The 19483-nt window shown below is 36.5% G+C and overlaps 1 protein-coding gene and 1 pseudogene across 3 annotated transcripts in view; one reads left to right on the forward strand and one right to left on the reverse strand.

Annotated features, from left to right (window-relative positions):
• The window catches only part of ODF2L (outer dense fiber of sperm tails 2 like), a 61984-nt gene that overhangs the window by 34389 nt on the left and 8112 nt on the right, over window positions 1-19483 (reverse strand). For all 3 annotated transcript variants that reach the window (XM_072868445.1, XM_072868444.1, XM_072868449.1), the window contains one exon: window positions 871-968. The gene's annotated coding sequence lies outside the window, so the exon portion shown is untranslated. The remainder of the gene's footprint in view (window positions 1-870; window positions 969-19483) is intronic.
• On the forward strand, window positions 940-19055 carry LOC140654114 (calcium-activated chloride channel regulator 1-like; annotated as a pseudogene).

Consider the following 19483-nt stretch of genomic DNA (forward strand, 5'->3'; position numbering starts at 1 on the left):
CACATCAGTGATAGATGTGATGCTATTAAATACTTTGTGAAGGAATTGGAATAAAATATAAAGTCAATTCTGGACAAGTTTCTTTGAGTATCAAGTGAGAAATGATGAGGAGGCATAGGACAGCCACACAGAGTTATCTGGCTTGCTTGACAAACTGTTCCCACTCAAGAAAAACACATTTTATTCAAATATGATGGTTATTCATCTAAAGGCAAACAATGCCATTTAAAAGGGAAGATTTTACATACCAAATATTGTCTACAGAACGTATCAGCATTTTATTATCTCACTGATCTAATCTTGCTTTTTCTATTGTTTCAATTCCATATTACATAATTATTGCATTGTTCAGATTTTTTTTCCAGGAAATTCCAATTGTGTTTTTGCAATTATTTCTCTCTTCTAAAATGAATACCAGAGCATAGATCACCTGAAGAGGCATAAGGAAATGAAACTGGTTTTTTTTTAGTTCACAATAAAATATCAAGTATTTCCTCCTAAAATTAAGACATAACTAAATGCAGCCAACATATCCAATATAACTGTACTTGCATAGAACATCAGTGCCTTGTTGCAAACTGTTACACCCCTTTTTGACACAAAGGCGGTGTTAGGAGCGAAGAGCAGGTACGAATCCCTCAAGGATGAGGCACAACACTCAGCGAGTGAAAGCTTTGGCTTTATGGAAAGCGTAGCATTACCACGGTGGGAGCCCCAGGACACTGATGCTAATCGAAATGGGGAGCCGACACAGTGGAGACCTGCTTGGGAGTGAAGCTCAAGGGGAAGCACCGCAGGGGTGGATAATAAAACTTGCGCTGATTAACATATACATATGCAATGTCCTGTTTGGCTCATTAGCGAACTCACTGATGCAATGCAGGTCTTGTTGTCCAAATGCAGAGATCTGCAGCTGGCTGTCACGTTGGCGTCCGTGCAATGCGGGGGAAGCGAATGACCCCGGGTTACTGCAACAACAAGATAAGATGCGCTTGGGACTCTACATACTTGGATGGAAAGAAGCAAACTACCACAGGTTGCTGTAACAAGAAGATAAGATGTGCTTGGGACTCTACATACTCAGATCGGGGAGGCAAACTATCCTGGGTTACCATAACAAAGTCTTCTCACACTCTACAGGCGGTCATACAAATAAGACTGATAAGCCATCGCTTTTCTAACCAAGAACCTTGCAGACAGGAACAAGTAGTGGGGGTACTTAGGAGTTTGATATTTTTGCTGTCTTTTCAGCTCCTGCCTGTGGCAAAAGGTTCTATGGTATGGCTAAATAAGAATGGCTATGAGGATTTGTTGCAATTAATCCCCAGGCGCCAGAAGATTCCAACATCATCCTGAACATGATGGTAAGAACATTTGAATTTACATGCATTGTTTCTCAGCAGTTGTGACTTGACTTTTCTGCTTGGAAAGTAGCATGAATCGGGTCCAGCTCCCATTCTTGTCAATAGGTTTTTTTCTTGTTGTTTTGAATTAATCATGGATCAATCCCATAGTTACTAAACTAGTAATTTCTAATTTGTCTTACTATCTGTTGTCACTACTAAGAGCACTAATTACCTCAGTCAATGCTGTAATATCTCTGTTGGGAGGCAGACTGAAATTCCTTTAAGTAGCTTTCCAAATTATGTTTACCCGAAAGAATGCCCTATGAATACTTGTTTAATAGCCATTGATTATACGACTGTTTGTTATTAGCTGGTATGTCTCATAATGTTCCTTTCAAAATTGTAAGGAAAAAAAAAAGGTTAGGTTTAGTGGCATTTCTGGGCTTAACTTTTATTGCAATCCACATAGATGCCTCAGTGGATAAATTCCCCTAGAATAGGATGCTGGCCAGGTCTTAAAGCAAAGAAATTGTTTTCTACAAAGTCAAATCATTTTAGAGAACACCACTGAACAGGACACTTCTGACAAATGCCCAGGGTCTGCAGTATGTCTAATGCCTACTAGACCCTGATGTAGGATTATCCTCATGTCATCTCTAAGATCAAGTATGAAGGATACCATCCTTTGTTCAGCCATAAAAATTTTAACATTTCCAGATTTCTTTCATCTTGTGAGAAGAGGTTTACATGAAGCAAAAGTGATAGTTTACTTTTTACCATCAGTCATTGACTGTCCCCTTTTTTAACAATAAGTAGAGTTTAGATCACTCCATTTACATTAAGGGACAAACCACTGAGCGTTTTTTAGGGTAGACGTGTATGAGTGATGGTTACTGTGAGATACCTACCACATATTAAATTCACATTATAGCTGACCTTATGAAAACTTGCTCTTCCACCATTCCTTCAGTTCCCTTGAACTAGTTAAAACTGCTCTATCTGCAGAGCAGGCAAGGGGTGGCATGGGGACAGCTGAAGTAGCACATCCCATTACTGCTCAGCTTCTCATGGGGTAGCACTCACTATCACTCTCAGTCCTGGCAAACTGAATCTCTTCAAGAAATCTCCTTTAGCTGCATTTTATGTACATGTAACAAAGATATTTGATTCCAAAGCCTCTGTCACAGCTTGTTTCTTAGTTTATGAAAATCCAGATTTTAGTTCCCTCCTTCCTGTTTGTTTTTTTTTTTCACTAAACACTTAGTTGTTAGTGGAGAGAAAAATAAACAAAGCGAATGCTTTTTCTAATGCCTCTACTCCAAGAGAGGTGGTAAAAGAGCAAGAGGAAAGGAAAGTAATGGCAGCATACAGTAGCCATAATACAAATAAGAAGAAAGGCGAAACAGTGAATTTGACGGAAAAATGATGACATCAGTCAGATAAATGAAAAAGTAGGTGCAATGTTGAATCTTGCCCATACTTGCTGTCAGGCCAGTATTAATTTAAGGGTAAAATCCTTGTATTTAGTAGTTTTCATCTCATCTGAAGGCTAGAGTGTGAATTTTATCACAATCTCTGATTAAGATCAGGATTATAGAACTGGTGAGAGATTCCAAGAATTACAGCTTAGTCCTTGACTTCTTTGTTTATTTTTTTCTTAACAAAGATTGTAATACTTTCTTAGTTTTGTGTTACATACGTAGTTCTACTTTATTGTACTGCTGTTTCTTCATAAGGCTAAATTATTCATTGCACATACAGTCAAATCTTTAATATTAACATTGATATTAATATTTTATTTTATTTCATTCCCTAGAGCATGATTAAAAATGCTTTTAATTACTTGTTTGAAATGATAGAACATTGATTTTTCTTCAAGTCTGTAAAAATTATAATTCCTAAAACGTGGAAGTAAACCACCAACTATTCAAGATTAAAAACAGAATCATATGATAAGGTATGATTTAGAGAACTCTTTATGATTAGAACAACAAAGAAAAGCTAGACTGATAAGGCTACATTACGAATCACAGCAAAATCTAGGACTAATCCTGGAAGTTCATACTCAAAAGTGTTGAGAGTGTTTGTAGGATTAAAAAAAAAATGCAGGACTGAATTTATTCAACAAGAATCACCTACCTCTTCTCTACACCCATGTTATGTATAACTTTGGCCTTACTTTTTCAGGCAGATGTCATCATAGCAGACCCTTACATGAAACATATAGATGATCTTTACACCTTACAGTATGGAGGATGTAAGGATAAAGGACGGTACATCCATTTCACACCTAACTTCTTGTTAAATGACAATTTGACTAATGTTGATGGAGAAAAAGGTAATACTGCTGTTTAATTTAATTGCCTGTGTTATTGTTCGTACAAACGGCCAAGATTTTTCAAAGTGATTGATGAATTTGGGTACTTTAATTTGCTTGCCTAAATGAAAAAAACTTTGAGAAACACATTTTTCAGAAGTAGTAAATACCTGTGAAATGTCTGAAGTTAAATATTCAAACACTAGATCCAGAAGTTGTTAATCCCTTTGAAAACCTTAAATGTTACTCCTCTGCACTTAACTACTGCCATTAGCAGTAGCCTTCCTTTTATGACCACTTACCAAATAAACTATCCAGTGTTTGTGTATCTGATTTTGTACTACACTGTGTCAAAAAATGTAAGGTTTTCTGCTCTGTGGGACAGAAACCTCACAAAACCTAAATTTCCTCAGGAGATTTTTGCCAGCTTGGAAGAAAGCCTCTAGAACAGTTCCTGCATTTCTGAGAGTCAAATATGAATAAAAATTCTAGTCCTGGCTGCTAAACTGATGCCTTCCTAGTTTTACCTCAAAGAAAAATTATTATCCCAATTGCTTAAATATTTCACAATCTTCCTGTATTACCTCAGATAAGGATTAGTTTAAATTGTTAAAATGTCTAAGTAGAGCACTGAGTAACTTTTAAACAGTTGTATTTAGAACGTGCACGTGCTACTCTTTTTCAACAGGTTGAGTTTTTGTTCACAAATGGTCTCACTATTGGTGGGGCGTGTTCGATGAATATAGTAGCAACATGCCTTTTTATGTGCCTAGAAATTCTAAAGAAACAAGTGTTGAAGCAACAAGGTTTTTTTTTAATATTTCTGCTTTTACATTACACAGGTTTAAACATTTCAATAATGTTTTCAATAGCCTCATTGTCTGTGCTGAGTTTGCACTTTGTAGAGTGTCCGTGACCTGTTCATGATTAAAATATGCTTAGTCAGCAACATCTATTGCCTGCCCTGCAGCTCAGAAAACCACAGCTGCCTTCGGTGCTCTTTTGTAAGAGGTTCAGGAGATCAGGCTGGATAATCTTTTGCTCTGTGTGCAACTGCAGACTTCAGCCACCATTTGTTTTGTACTTATTTAACATAATTTTAGTAAATACCAGTTGTCAACAACAATGAAATTGCCTACTGAAACCACTGTGATTTTAAACAGTTTCTACAAAGAGGGACAATAACTGAATGGATGTAGAGAATTAGTTCAGGCTTGCCTTTTTTCCCAGCTCAGACATACCAATACAGTCGTATTGCAATTACTAGCAGGATGTCTTTCCTGCATAGCCTATAATTATCACAAGGAAGATCACAAAAGACCACAAGTGTTTTATGATTCTAACTATTCCTAGATTAGTTTGAGGACCCTGCCAGGCATAGAGACAGCCTACCTATGTACTTGTGCAGTGTCTAGTGCAGTGCTGTGTCAACAACTATTTGGCTTTGGGCAGCCAAAATTCAAATAAATAACCAGTTACAGACTGGGTTCTTAACCAGCCCTGCCTATCTTCTCTTCCCTTAGCTGTCCAGCTGGTGTGACTGCTATACCTGTTTTCCAAGACTGCAGCGGAGACAAGTGTAAACCAAGAAGCTGTAGACATGATGGTCAGTTATATAAAAAAGGATGTATATTTATTCCAGATATAAGACAAAATATCTCATGTTCTGCTATGTATTTGCAATACGTACCATATGTAAGTATTACTATACCTTTCTGGACTGAGAGTTCAGTAACATTTGGGGTCTAGTCAGTTGTTTCTGTTGGGGAGAATGATCTGTCAGGCGTTTCTTTAATTAATTTCTATTTCAAAGAATATGCATGATGCTATCAGTTCTATTAAAATCTGCTCAAACGGGAAGACAAAGGAGCTACTGGAAATGATTTGACAGCTGTTTCCTGTCAATAAGGGTGAGATGTACTGCAGTCTCAGCATCCTTCTTGCTCCGTGTTTGGAGAATCAGGTCAAGAGGCATAAAAGGGAAGCATTCTTGCCAAATGTCTTGTCCATAAGATAACTGCAGTTTTCGATTACTCCTTATGTGAACTGGCACCCTAACTGTGTTACCTGGTTAGCTCTATTACACTCCATTGTAGAGCAATCTGGTCTGTCTATCTATCCTTAACACAGAAGCAGCAGTGCACCTCTCTTGAAAGCAGCCAGGACAACCAGGCAGGCCTCCTCGTGCCAGCTCTGTACTGTTCCAGTGTCTAGGAGAGGGTGCTGGGACAGGGGTTAGCAGGACAGTCAGTCTCCTTGCAGGCTAGATCTCTGTGGTAAGGGATCACAATTCCTCCAGCTATTGACCTCATTTCTTTGGGCAAACTCTTTCCAAGAACTTTATGGGTGTACAGGGCCTGGCTAGGATACAGTTAATTTTCTTCATAGCGGATCATATGGTGCTGTTTTTTAGATTTTTGACCAAAACAGTACCAATAATACACCAATGTTCTAGCATTAGCTGAACAGCATCAAGGCCTTCTCTGTTTCTCACTCTGCCCCGCCTCTTGAATAGACTGGGGAGTGCGCAGTAGGCTGGAAGGGGACACAACCAGGCAGATGACTCGAACTAACCTAAGAGATATTCTATACCATATAATGTCATGCTCAGCAATAAAAGGTAAAAGAGGGAGTTTTAGAAGGGGTAGCCATCTTATGCTCAGGAACTGGCTGGGCATCGGTCTGCCCATGGGAGGCGGTGAGTGATTGCCTTTGCATCACTCGTTTTGTTTCTTCTTTCTTCTTTCACTTATCTTTCACTTATCAAACATTTTTTTTGCTTTGTTTTGTTTTATCTTGACCCTAAAGTTTTTTTTTCTTTTATTCCTCCTTTCCTCTTCCCCCATCCTACTGGGGAAGGGGAGGAGGTGTGGTGCTTATCTGCCCACCAGGGTTAACCCACAGCAGTGGGTCATGGTCTTCCCTCAGCAGTATGCAGTGGACATCCTCAGACATTTAAAAGATTATTTCCTGTTTCTCTCAAAGTCTTGACTTTGTATCTTTTGCATGTTTCCTTATTCCACTCAAGAAAACTTATAGGAACTGGTCCAAGACCATCAGCTTAACCCAAGAAGCTGGTTAAATACTCAGGCTTCTAACTCCATGCTGTTCAGCTACAGTACCTATGTTAGCAGGCTTAAATCTAGTGAGACCTCCATGAATCAGTCACTCCAAGGATCTCAGTACTCACAGACTGAAAGCTTTGATTCTGCGTGTGCTTATGTAAAATCTGAGATAAGTTCTTTGGGAACGCTTTCTTTGCTTGCCTCTTGTAAGATCCTGGCTGGACAGGCACCATGGCACAGAGGACATCCGCTGGAGAAGAACACCTCCATTTGTCCTGTCCCCCACCACAAACTTTGTATTTTCTGAGATATTTTCTTATGCTCATACTGTTGGGTTCAGAATTGTTATCAGCTTCAATCTGACTTTTTAGGTGTCTGAATTTTGTAATAAAAACTCACAATAGTGAGGCTCCAAATATGCAGAATAAGATACGCAACCACAAAAGCACGTGGGAAGTAATTATGGAATCTGATGACTTTTGCAACTCAGCCGTTGTAAATGCTTCTGCAGCCACCTCTGAGACTACCTTCAGGCTACTGCAAACCCAAGACAGAGCAGTTGCGTTAGTACTGGCTGTTTCTGGGAGCATGTCAATGGTTAGAATATGCATTTTATACGCCATTTTTAGCAAAAATTGTAAGAAACAGAAAAAGTTACAAAATTTTAAAAAAAAACAGTCAATTCTGTAATTAACTTGATTATTTTAGAAAAAAAAGGACTACTCTTATACTCCTTGGTAATTTTATTTAGGAATTCCTACAAGATATCACTTCAAAATACTGAGAGTTGTAGGCCAGACTTGGTCTTTTTTTTTTCATGTGAAATCTCAATTTTATATATTTTCCTTCCTTTGTTCCAGACCTAGAATGACAGTGCCATTGTAGTTCTTCCAAGCAGAAAATCTATCACAGATGGAGTTTCACATTGTATTTTTATTATGAATTATTCTTAATTTAAAGTAAATATGTAGGTCGCAATATGTCAATAAATTAGATGTTCTTTCCTCATTACAATATTGTTCTTTGGAATCAAGAATGTAAGCTGGCATAATGTTATGTCATTTTAACAAGGCTGAGGTTATTTTTCCTTTTTTTTTCCCTGTAAAACTTTGCATAGGTTTATTCTTTCACAGCTTCTTGTGGCATGAGATACTAAGCTTGTTTATGGAGGCAAGGTTTAGTAAACATACCTGAATATGTGCTTATTTGAATAAATATCCTAATACTTTTATAAAGCTGTAAGCAACGTGATCATCTGTAGAAAGATGACAAAATTATCTGGGTTGGTAAGGCAGCCATTTCGTGATTTATTAATAGACTTTAAATCTCTATGCATACTCTAACAGCTTTTAAAAATCAGCCTATATATTCTTTTGATGACATACTGCATTTTCTTATCTGTAACTTACCTCTTCCACAGTTCAGTAGTGAGCCAATGACCATTACTCTCTTATTGAAAATACTGCAAGTTCAGTGTTTCATTTCTCAAAGGAATTCAAGCCTAAAAATAAGACTATTCATCTAAAGAAGGTAATTCAAAAAGCTCAAACATGCTGAGAAATATTCTTAAATATTTGACAGTCATATCTTAAACCAAAATATACATGAAGAAGCATAAAGCAGTATATGCTCCAATTCTTTAGTTATGGCACACATACTAATTGTGGGATTCTCCCATAGTGCTCCATCAACAGATCTATTTCCAGACATGCTGTTCTAGTCCAGAGGTGTTCTTGAGACTGATCTTTAGCAAAGATCTGCAATTGTAATATATTATATTATTTTTATAATACAGATGTCTACCAATCATAGTACATTTTATTAAATCAGTTAGTAAATAATAATGTAATGCTAAAAACCAAAATGAAGATAATTATGAAATAAATACTGCAAGAATAGCTAGCTCCAGAGATAAATGTTTTCAAATATGACTTTTTTTTTCAGTAATCCCTTTGAATATTTGCATTTAAAATAGCCATACTTTTACTTCAATATTATTTATATTTTCAAAATACTTAGTCTCTAGACTAACCTACTCCTCAGGCATCATAGGTGGTGTCCTTTTGCACTAACATCACACTATCAAAAAAAAAAAAAGAATCTTGATTAGGAATGAAGTCATAACATCAGAAGATGGACTTTGCCTGGTGACATCTTTCCTGGAAGATGCAGTTTGCTGCACATTCACAATACCAGAACATGGTTTACATCTCCTCTCTTCTAGAACTGAGCATAGATATGAGTTACCTTACGGCAGATAGTTTTTAATTTTTACTTACAACCTGATCAACATCAAAAATTACTATATTTCGTTCATAGTCAAAGCTTTTCAGAAGAGATTGCATTCTAAGGATGTTGTTTTTCTTCACATACAGCATGACTGCATCAGACATCTCCATAGTGCTGCAGAGGTATTTCTGGTCCATATTATTGAAATCAGTTCCTGGGTTGGAATTGTCACATTTGACTCTGAGGCATCTGAAAAAACTCCTTTGCAACAAATAACCAATGACACAGCACACCAAAAACTTGTTCAATGTTTGCCATATCTGTGCAGGCGTACGTAAAGGACTTAAGGTAAAGTACAATGTGGAAATACCTCCTGGTATGTATGGAAAATGAGGAAAAAGCGAGAAACATACTTGATAGCCCACTGAACACGGACTTCCTATGCAACGGTAGTGTTAAGAAAGATAATATGATTCTTGAATCTATCAGAAGAAAATTTGGTACCGAAACTATTTGGCATTACCATTATATGGCATTAGAAAGAGTATTACCAGAAAACAGGCCAGATGTGATGTCCATGCTTCAAAAGGGATATTGAAAAATGAGACGCACTACAAGAATGATCTAAGTTTTGGAAAATCAAATTTCTATTTGGAAACCTATGAAACTTATTCTATTTACTTTGTTTAAGAGAAAGTTAAGAGGTTACTTTAATACAGTTCTTTAATTACTTCTAGTGGAAAGAAATATGCAGTACTGCAGTCCAAACTTTCACATGACTGGATAAACTCACAACCTGATCACACTGCTGGGTGTATATACAGAGAAAAGGCTGCAGACCAACACAACAATGAATATCATATTGTATTCCTGCAATCTCTAAGATTTTTTTCTAGCAAAATGTGGACAGAGGAGACACCAGAGATCTGACTCATGAATCACAATGAACATATAGAATATATAAGTGTTAAAATGGGAAGCTGTACAATGGTAGTATTGTTAATTCCCACAGTTCACTAGTCATGAATCAAGCCCCTAAAATTGCGAAACCACATACAAATCATGAGATTGGGAAACAGTGATGGATAGATATTATTATTTATTTGTCTGTTTTACCTCCTTGGGCTGGCAGTCTGAAGTCCCAGAAGATGTCACCTAATTCAGATGCAAAACTGAAAATCAGGAGCAACATGTAGGAAAAGGGAAGAAAGAGAAAGAGAGAAATTGTATAGAGAAGGATGAGACTGCTGAGGTAGCCGAGAGTCCAGGGCAGAGAGGAGGCTCAGGGCAGGGGGACATCAGGAGGAAGACTGGCAAGCAGACAGGGATGGAACAGCAGCACAGAGGCCTCCCCCATGGGTGCTCCCTACCCCTTTCTGCCCCACCTTCAGTTACCTCAGAGTCTGTCCTTCTCTACTTCTGAAATTTTGATTAGAGAATAAAGAGTAGTTCCAGACAGTGGCCATAAGTTTTTAATATGATGCCCTTAAACATCCAGTCCCTGAACCAGCAAAGCTTATACAGGCAGAATGTTTCTGACATCTTCAATTTGGAACAGGTTCCTTCCCTAGGAAAACATATATTAAATATTCATTATTTATAATTGAACACTTACTAAATCTAAGCAATTAGATGTTGCAATATCAATTGCAATAATTAACATTGTAATAGTTTTAGTGTTAAATAAAAATTCAAGCACTTATTAAAGAATAAATTTTTCTTATATTTGAAGTTAACAGTTTTAAATGCATACATTGACTGTGCTCTGCGATAAACCAGTATTTTAAAATTATTCCGCTGCTTATATCATGAATTCTTTTCTTGATGCAGTTAATTGCAGATAAAATGAATACTACATATGGTTCAGAAATTGTGTTACTGACAGATGGAGAGGACTCAGGTACAGCAGCTTGCCTTGATTTGCTGAAAAAAAGTGGGGCAAAAATTCACACCATTGCACTGAGGCCATTAGAAGCCAAAGAATTAGAAGAATTTTCAAAACTAACAGGTAAATATTCTAAATGCACTCTTTCTCTGGCATGCATATTCAAGTATGAAAATACAAAAGCATGGCAATTCATTGGTCTGGAAAAAAGAAATTTAAGAAATTTAAAACATTTAATTTTAAAGAAATTTGGTTTTATGACAGGCTTTTTTAATACAAACAAGCAGAACTCTTCCAATCCACAAATTTGCTTTAAGAGCTGTCTTGATTTAAAAAATGCAATAACATGACAATACCCTATTACTAAGGAGATTTAATTATAATACTGTTATATAACATAAAAAGAAATGTTTAGAATTTTATTTCTGGCATTACATGCAATGACTAAAACCTTCTATATGCTTTAACTTATCAGCGTTTTTATTACATAAAGAATAATAATTTTCTCCAACTGTTGTGGCTGAAGTGCACTGGCTAGGAAGTTGTAAACACAGTGACTGCCTTTGTCATTAGCAAGCATGGCTGTCAGCTGAGCTGGAGCTACATAATTAGTTTGAAAACAACCATTTAAAAACTATCCATAGGGGTGTTGCTTCATGTTATAGCACCTGCAAATGCCATGGAAGAATGAAAACTCCTTGCGCAGATCTAGAAAGCAAGCTGACTCCAAACGAACACGGTGAATAAATATTCTTATTTGAGAGGTGCACGTGCTGTGCATTTTCAGACTACAATCCACTTGTTTTAGCAATTTAAATAACTTGGAATGCCCTTATGCGCTCTTCAACATCATTAGATCAACATGACTATGGGAGAGTCCAGAGTTCAGTTCTGTTCTGGCCTGTATTTTAAGACAGAATTTGTTGTTTAAGCTCCACTTGTGGAGTATTTATTAAAAATGGTTTGTGAGCCAGAGAGAACCCAGATGGTCCTTCAGCATGTAGTCTTCAACCAGCAGGCCTTCCTGCTTAGAAACAAAAATCAATTTTCCAAAAATACTGAATAGATCTCTGAGCTCCTCCAGCTCATACGACTCCACATGTTCTCTCCTGAGACAGAGCCATACGCCTGACGTACCCTGCACAGCTTATGTCAGTCTGTGCATGAGGGCGGGGGGTGAGAGGTGTTGGGGAGGGGCTGTGGGCAGCCTCCGCACACCCCGAGCAGGCTGCCCAGGGCTCAGCGCTGCACAGCAGCCTCTCCCCCCCTCTGGGATCCCAGTGCTCTGTGCGTTAGGAGCACAGTGATGGTTCAGTATGTATGATTCTAGTTTGAGAGAGAATTGCAACAAATGCATGAAGTGCAGATGCTTCAGTAGAGCAGCATGAAGCCATATCCACAATGCATTCATTAACAGACCTGCACTGAGTATGAGAACCTCCAATGGACTAGAGCTGCTTGAACTCAGTATGCATAACAAGAGGTCTAAACTTCACATTTGGAAATAAAGATGATCTGGACTTTAAGAGTCAAAAACCATGGAATGCCACCGTGTCTTTTCTGCAGAGGTATTTTCAGAGCAGAGCTTCACTAAAGGGATAATATGTGACTCCAGAAGTACTAGGAAAAGTCTAAAAATGCTGTACTTGATGCTATGCTGCAGGGAGTGTTTTTATTGCAAACTTTGCCAATGAGAGATAAAATGAGTTGAGCACACAAGCCAGAATTTACTATGACACATGCATTAACACATTAATAAAAAGATACATTTCTTTTTTGATTTCATAACAAATTGGCTGCCTCAGTAGAACATTCAGTACCAGAAGTCACATAAAATTTAGGAATTTTTGAGTAAAAAAGTAGTATTTCTGATTCTTTTGCTCTTGTCTTTCAGGAGGTTTAAAGCTTTATGCTGTGGATGGAGCCGTCCCCAGTAAATTAGCTGAGACATTCACTGCAATTACATCAGGAAGTGAAGATATTTCTGAACAATCTATTCAGGTCTGAATTTCAACACTTCTTTTTCCTCTTATGCTTTTAGTTGATCAGTAATTCAATGAATTTAGACATTAATGATCATAATTGTCAGTGGCTCAGTTTGGAAATAGGAGCAAGTACATTTGTTTAGTGATCTACTTTTCACTGCAATGAAATAAATATATAATTTACATAATCTATATAATTCTTGATTTCACAAAATCAATAAAATTATTTCTCAAAATTTCTCAAAGTCCAAGAGACTTTGAGACAAAAAAGCAAGCAGAAATCCCCCAGGATGTTTAGTTCACTCTCATATGAAACATCTTTTAGAGCATTTCAACAGTCTAACTTAAGTAACAAAGATACAATTAAAATACAGCTTCTCTCCTAAGCCATATGTATCATTTTAACCTATAAACTTTTCGACTTTTCATCTAGGCCAATTGTTAATTAGAATTTAGCAACTCATTCCTCACTTTGTTAATATTTTTACACAGATCCAGTCCTACGTTTTATCCAAAAGATACCACTCACAAAGATAGCTAGATTATAAGCAGCAGTCAATATAGGTTTGAAAAGCAGGTCTGGGATTTTTTGAATTGTTATATTGCCTTTAATTGACTCTTCTGTCCCACCTATACAAGAAAAAAAAAAGTTTATGACAGGCTATTTTCTAATTGCAGACTTTATTGTTCATAAAATAGGAGTAAGGAAATTACACAAAATTATTTTAATTTTAATAAAGGAAATAATGTTTACTTCTCTCTTCTATATATTGTCCTCTGTTCTGTTGTTATTTCTGTCTCTCTCATTACCTATAACCCTTACAGTCATATGTGGAGACATTTTATCTCTCTCTTTTCCAGGATTTTGAGACAGACAAACTGCAGTGGAAATACAGCTTACTGGCACAATGCTTTAGATAGGTAGATAGGTTAGATACAGAAATGAAGGACTTACACTTACTGTAACTTACTCTGTTTACCATAATTTTACACTTAAAATCAATGTTACTATGCAACAGCCATTTCATAAAGTGAATCTGGGATTTTATTAGTTTTCTTCATTCAATAGTTGTGCCAAACTGCTCTTAATTTTCCTGTAGGTAGTGACAGCAGAACTAGAAAGCCTGCCATCTTCTCTATATAACTCTGAGTTATAAATAAGTAAGCAGAGACTTCTTCTCATGCTAGTTTCCAAAAGGCATAAATGCTTTTCAATTCTGTCCTCCAAGACTAATCCATTTTAAGTCAGCAATGAATGGATACAATATTGTGCAATGGATGAGGAATCACTCTGAAAACGTGTTAAATGCTTCTTTATTAAATAGCAGTAAGACAAATTTCATTTCTCTAGCAAGAGCTTGAAAGCAAAGAGCTAGCTGTTCAGCATTCTGGATGGATGAATACTACCGTGCCTGTTGACAGAACTGTGGGAAATGACACTTTCTTCAGCATTGCATGGAGTCTATCTCAGCATTTTTTTTCCTGAGAGACCCCAAAGGAAAAGAATATGGAAGCTCAGACTTTACAATCAATAATTCAAAACCAAACACAGTTAGACTCAGTATAAGTGGCACGGCAGAGGTAAAGACTGACCATTTTATTTTATTTTCTGAATTAACATTTCCTATAGACTAGCATATAGCTTTTCTTTATTTTTTACGATATAAGGGAAACAATGGCCCTGTTAGAACATGAAGCTTTTTCACTAGTATTTTATATTTTTGTATTTTATTTGTAGGTGGGTGATTGGCAGTTTTGTATTAAAAATATTCATACAGCAACTCAAGCTGTATCAGTAACAGCTACCTCTCAACCACCATACTCTGATGTTCCTCCTGTGAGCATAGCAGCTCACATGAACAGGGCAAATAGAGCATTTAATCCAGTTGTTGTTTATGCAGAGGTTAGCCAAGGGTTTTTGCCTGTTCTTAGTGCAACTGTGATAGCCACCATAAAGAAGGATGGTGCTGCAGCAGTAACCCTTGAACCTCTTGATAATGGCGCAGGTAAGGTTCCATATACATAGTGAAAACCTTTGCATTTATGCATTTTGGAATCCAAGTCTGCATGTTCCCCTCAGATTTATTACTAAGGACTGAGTCATGGCTATGCCCTAAATCAAGAAAAAAATAAAAAGGGAGATGGAGAACCCTACTGCTTTAGGATGGAAGTAAGCTACAAAGCTTTTTCTTGGTGAGGAAAACAAAGACATGGGCCTTTACCTGAAAAATTGTTCCGCTTTCTTTCCTGTGCTGTTATTGAGGGTGAAAGCAGAAGAACTGTGCATGGTAGAGGGTACATTGCTCATATCTGCTTTCTGAAAGTGTACTTCATGTAATCATCTGCCCTCAAGAGGCAAGGTAAAAAGAAAGTTGTTTTGTTAGTCCATCTCATATTCTATGAAGCTGGACTACAGTTTTAACATTAGCTCACCAAACGTTAGCTTTATGTCTTTTGTACATTAAATAAGTGCATTATTCTTCTTTTCAAGAATACTCTTTCTTAGAGCACTAGCAAGAAATTCCTGGCATTCAGCATCCCTCGATCTCTTTTCATCTCTCCTCTTCCTTTTCTCTCACCACTGCTGTAGACCTGTAGCTTTATGAGTTCAGTAGTAGCCAGCAGTGCCTCCTCATTCTATCCTTGCTTTCACATTGCTGTACTTAAAAATATAATAAGATTTCAATGTGTTATCCTGTGTTTCTTAAACGTCTTCTATTTGCTGAACCTGTGAGGTTGTTTTTACATTGCTGCCAGGCTTTAAAATAGTTAGCTTGGATGCCACCAGCAGATCATCTACTGCAGCCAGTCAGGTACAACTGCACAAGTTCACTTAAAGAGAAGGAATCCTGTCTTGATGAATTCCTGGCCAAAGGTTAAATTATGGCATTTTTCTAATTTAAAGGTGCTTTATGTAGATGGCCAGTAAGTATTAAGTTGGTGGTTCCATATAGTAACAAGAGATTTACCTAAATCCTTAACACCCTATTTAAAGGTGTCAATGCAAAATGGTTCTTTTTAACAAAATCCATATGAAACACAGGTTGTCATAGTGGGACGACTGTTTTAAAAGATGTCCACATTACAGAAACACTGACAGGTGTTCAGGCTTTGTGTTTATGTACAAATAGCAAAAATAACCTTGTTTACCAGCAGGTATCTTGTTTGAGATATTAATTCTCAATAATTCTATACTGAGGTGCTGACACGATGAAGAATGATGGAATCTATTCAAGGTACTTTACTACTTTACAAGGCACTGGAAGATACAGTCTAAAAGTGAAGGCCCATGGGAGAAATACAACCACCAGACTTAGCTTCAAGCAAAATCAAGCCTTGTCTATACCAGGCTACAGAGAAAATGGTAAAGGGCATTTATGAAACAGACAATTTTTTGCACGATTTGTATGTAGGGGAGTGTAAAGGTTTAGCAAATGGGATCATTTAGATTCACAAAAATTGCATTTGATCTTAAAAGATGTTCCATCTATCATTTGCACTACAAAAAAGCCCAAACAAAACAAACCAACTCCAACTACTGTTTCCTATGTATGGGAATAGCATAAAATGTTGTCTTTAATCTAAAAATTATTTTCTCTTACAGCCATGAGAAGGATAAATATTGCTCAGAATCTGTATTTCAGCATCTCACAATAGGAATTTCAAATCTATAATTCCTCTTAAGACTTTAAAATGGGGATTTGGGGTAAATAAATTCAGCATGCAATGTTAGCACACAAACTAATGCTGCTAGAAAACTTAGCTTTTGAGATTTCTTGATTTTTTAGTACTTTTTCATCTTAATGCTGAAAAAAAATATTAGTTGTTGCAATTTAATATTCTCACACTTCTACATTGTGAAATTTAGAAAAAACAGCAAAAAAATTGTCTAAAAACCTCACAAAGTATGGCCTATATAACAAACTCTTTTTAAGGCCTGCAATATGGGCGGAGACATGAATAGAACTACCTTACTGCAGTCATGGCTCACCAACATCTGCAACCTGCTTTATTGGTTGCATCATTTCCAATTTTTACACATTTCAGACTTTGTCAGCTTTTTGGGTTTCCTAAATTTTATGCTGAGGACCCTGAGAACCCTTATTTTCTGTCTACTTCACTAACTTCCCACTAAATTTGAATAAGCTAAAGAAAACTTACAGGATGAGAAGAGATAATAAGAGGTAATAAAAATTAAAAGAAAATGCAATCCAGAGTTCTGTCATGATGAAAATTGAAAAATGTTTTAAACAGGTAAAATTTACACGAATGCACTGAGACCTAAATTTGTGGATAAAGAAATCCAAGTCAAGCTGGGAAGTTTCAGGAGAATTTCAACAAGTTCTCTTGTAGTGAATACAGGAGGAGATTCTGCTCCTATTTATCCAACTGTAAAGTTACAGACCTTCATGCTCATATAGAAAACAAAACAATAGTCTTGTCTTGGACAGCTCCAGGAGGTGACTTTGACAATGGAAAAGGTGAGTCAGACACTACATTTTTGTGAGATTAGGTTGGTGTTTTTATCTGAAAGGACATACCCTGAGGACCACCACTCAGGGATGAGGGTTACATCTTTCCCACCTGAAAATGTAACCAAACAGAAAGTTACCCTGTTGCATGATACTTGTCTTAGTTCTCCTTAATTCTTCATGTTAAAAAAAACTAGCCCAAGTAAACCAAGGAATATTATAAACAAATCAAATAAATAAAATTATAATACAACCACCAGAGACTTTAGCACCAAGTCTTAGTTCATGTCTGTCTTCGTTCATAATTAAAAAAAAAATAAAATCAGCCAACATGGACAATACAAACCTTTAGTCTATTTACAAAGATGTCAATGGACTAGAGAGATGCAATAACGGACTATCCAAAATACTCATTCTAAGGTTGTTGTACAAGAAAAATGAAACGTAATTCCAGATGAAATGTAGAAGCATTTCCTCGCATAAGCCAGAGATTGTATGTTAAAATATACAATCTACAGTTATGCAGATTACAGTTTCAGATTAAAATCTTACATTTATCTAAAATTTTTAATAACTAACCACACAAGGAAAAAAAAATCAAAAAAATTTCTCAACTTCTTTTATTGCTATTTAGCAACTATATGTCTAAAAACTTTTATAGCTAAAGTGGGCAGTGATTGCATTATAGTTTAAGATAGCAGGTCCTGCACTGGTTTGGAGCTGGGCATATCATGCACAACTCTCTACTATCTAAAGAGGAAAAGACAGTCATAAGGAAAGTCTTGAAAAGCTACAGACTTGAAATAGAAACAGCAGAACTCCCCAAAATTAATCAAACACATTTATAGCAATGTAACTACCAGTTCTTTGATTACAAAAGGGAGAATCATTTTGTGTCTTTCACAGTTTTTGCTATCAAAACCTCATGGTGAGAGAGAGAATACAGATCAGATGCACGGCCCACCCCTGCTATCTACACATATATTTTAATTGCTGTTTCACCTTATGTTTGTATTTGGACAGTACAGTTTCTCATTCAGCTACATTTTGCACAGGTCTGCACAAAACCAAGAGTGTTGGTGAAACAGTATTTTTAAGGCCAGTGAAAAGGAGGAGTTCCCAGACTCAGCAACAATAGACCTTTGACACTGTAAAGTAAGGTTTAAAAGCAAACTTGACAACCTTCCATGCTGAGCGACAGTCAGTAGTAAAACAGCAATCATCATCACTTTTTTTTTACAGAATGGCTCTAAGTCCTATACTGTCACCACAAGCAGGGATATTAAGACGTCTGTATTAATTTATTGTTAACGTGTGTTCTTTTTTCCCTAGCTGATCACTACAAAATAAAAAGCAGTGAAAATCTTCTGGACCTAAGAAATCACTTTGATCATGCTACTTCTGTGAATTCCTCTAATCTTATACCTGGTATGAGGCTGGTGGAGAAGAATCATTTAAAATTAAACCAGAAAATTTCATAATAGAAAATGACACCATAATCTACTTTGCTATACGTGCTGTTGATGACACCAACTTGATTTCAGAGGTGTCTAATATAGCACAAGCCACATGGTTCATTCCTCCAAAAGCATCTTTGCCTTTAGATTACGACAGCAACAATGATGGTGCTAACAGTACAGTCATAGTGGCAATAGTAGCTCTGTGTGTAGTAGTTGTCTGTACTATTGTAAGTCCAACTCTGTGTGTTTTACAGAAGGGAAGAGTAGATATTGAAACAATGCAAAAGCATGTGTAAAATAAAATTAAAAAATAGAATTAATTTACTGTAATTTTTGCTACACAAGTTTCAAAGTAGGGAAAGAGGTATTTGCACATTCAAAAAAATAAGTGCACTGATTTTAAACAGATGTATTTGTCTTTTTCGGTAGGCTTATAGATGTAGATTTTCAAAAGTGTGTCTTATATTCAAGTACATGTACACTAATTAAATGTTAACATGAAAGCACGTACTCAGAAATATAGTAAAGTATGATATGTGTTCCATCATTTGTTTCTATATGATAAAAATACTTAACTCTTCTGTTGCAAGATTTTTCCAAGTAGTGTGTTTTTTTCTTAAATAAAGAAGGCAAAGGAGGAATATGATACTTTCCTCATTTTTATTCTCCACATAACAATCAAGTAAGGCAAGGTAGGAAAGAGATCAGAAAAATCTTCAAGTAG

Source organism: Ciconia boyciana, chromosome 7 (genome assembly GCF_034638445.1).
Source record: "Ciconia boyciana chromosome 7, ASM3463844v1, whole genome shotgun sequence".
Lineage (NCBI taxonomy): Eukaryota > Metazoa > Chordata > Aves > Ciconiiformes > Ciconiidae > Ciconia > Ciconia boyciana.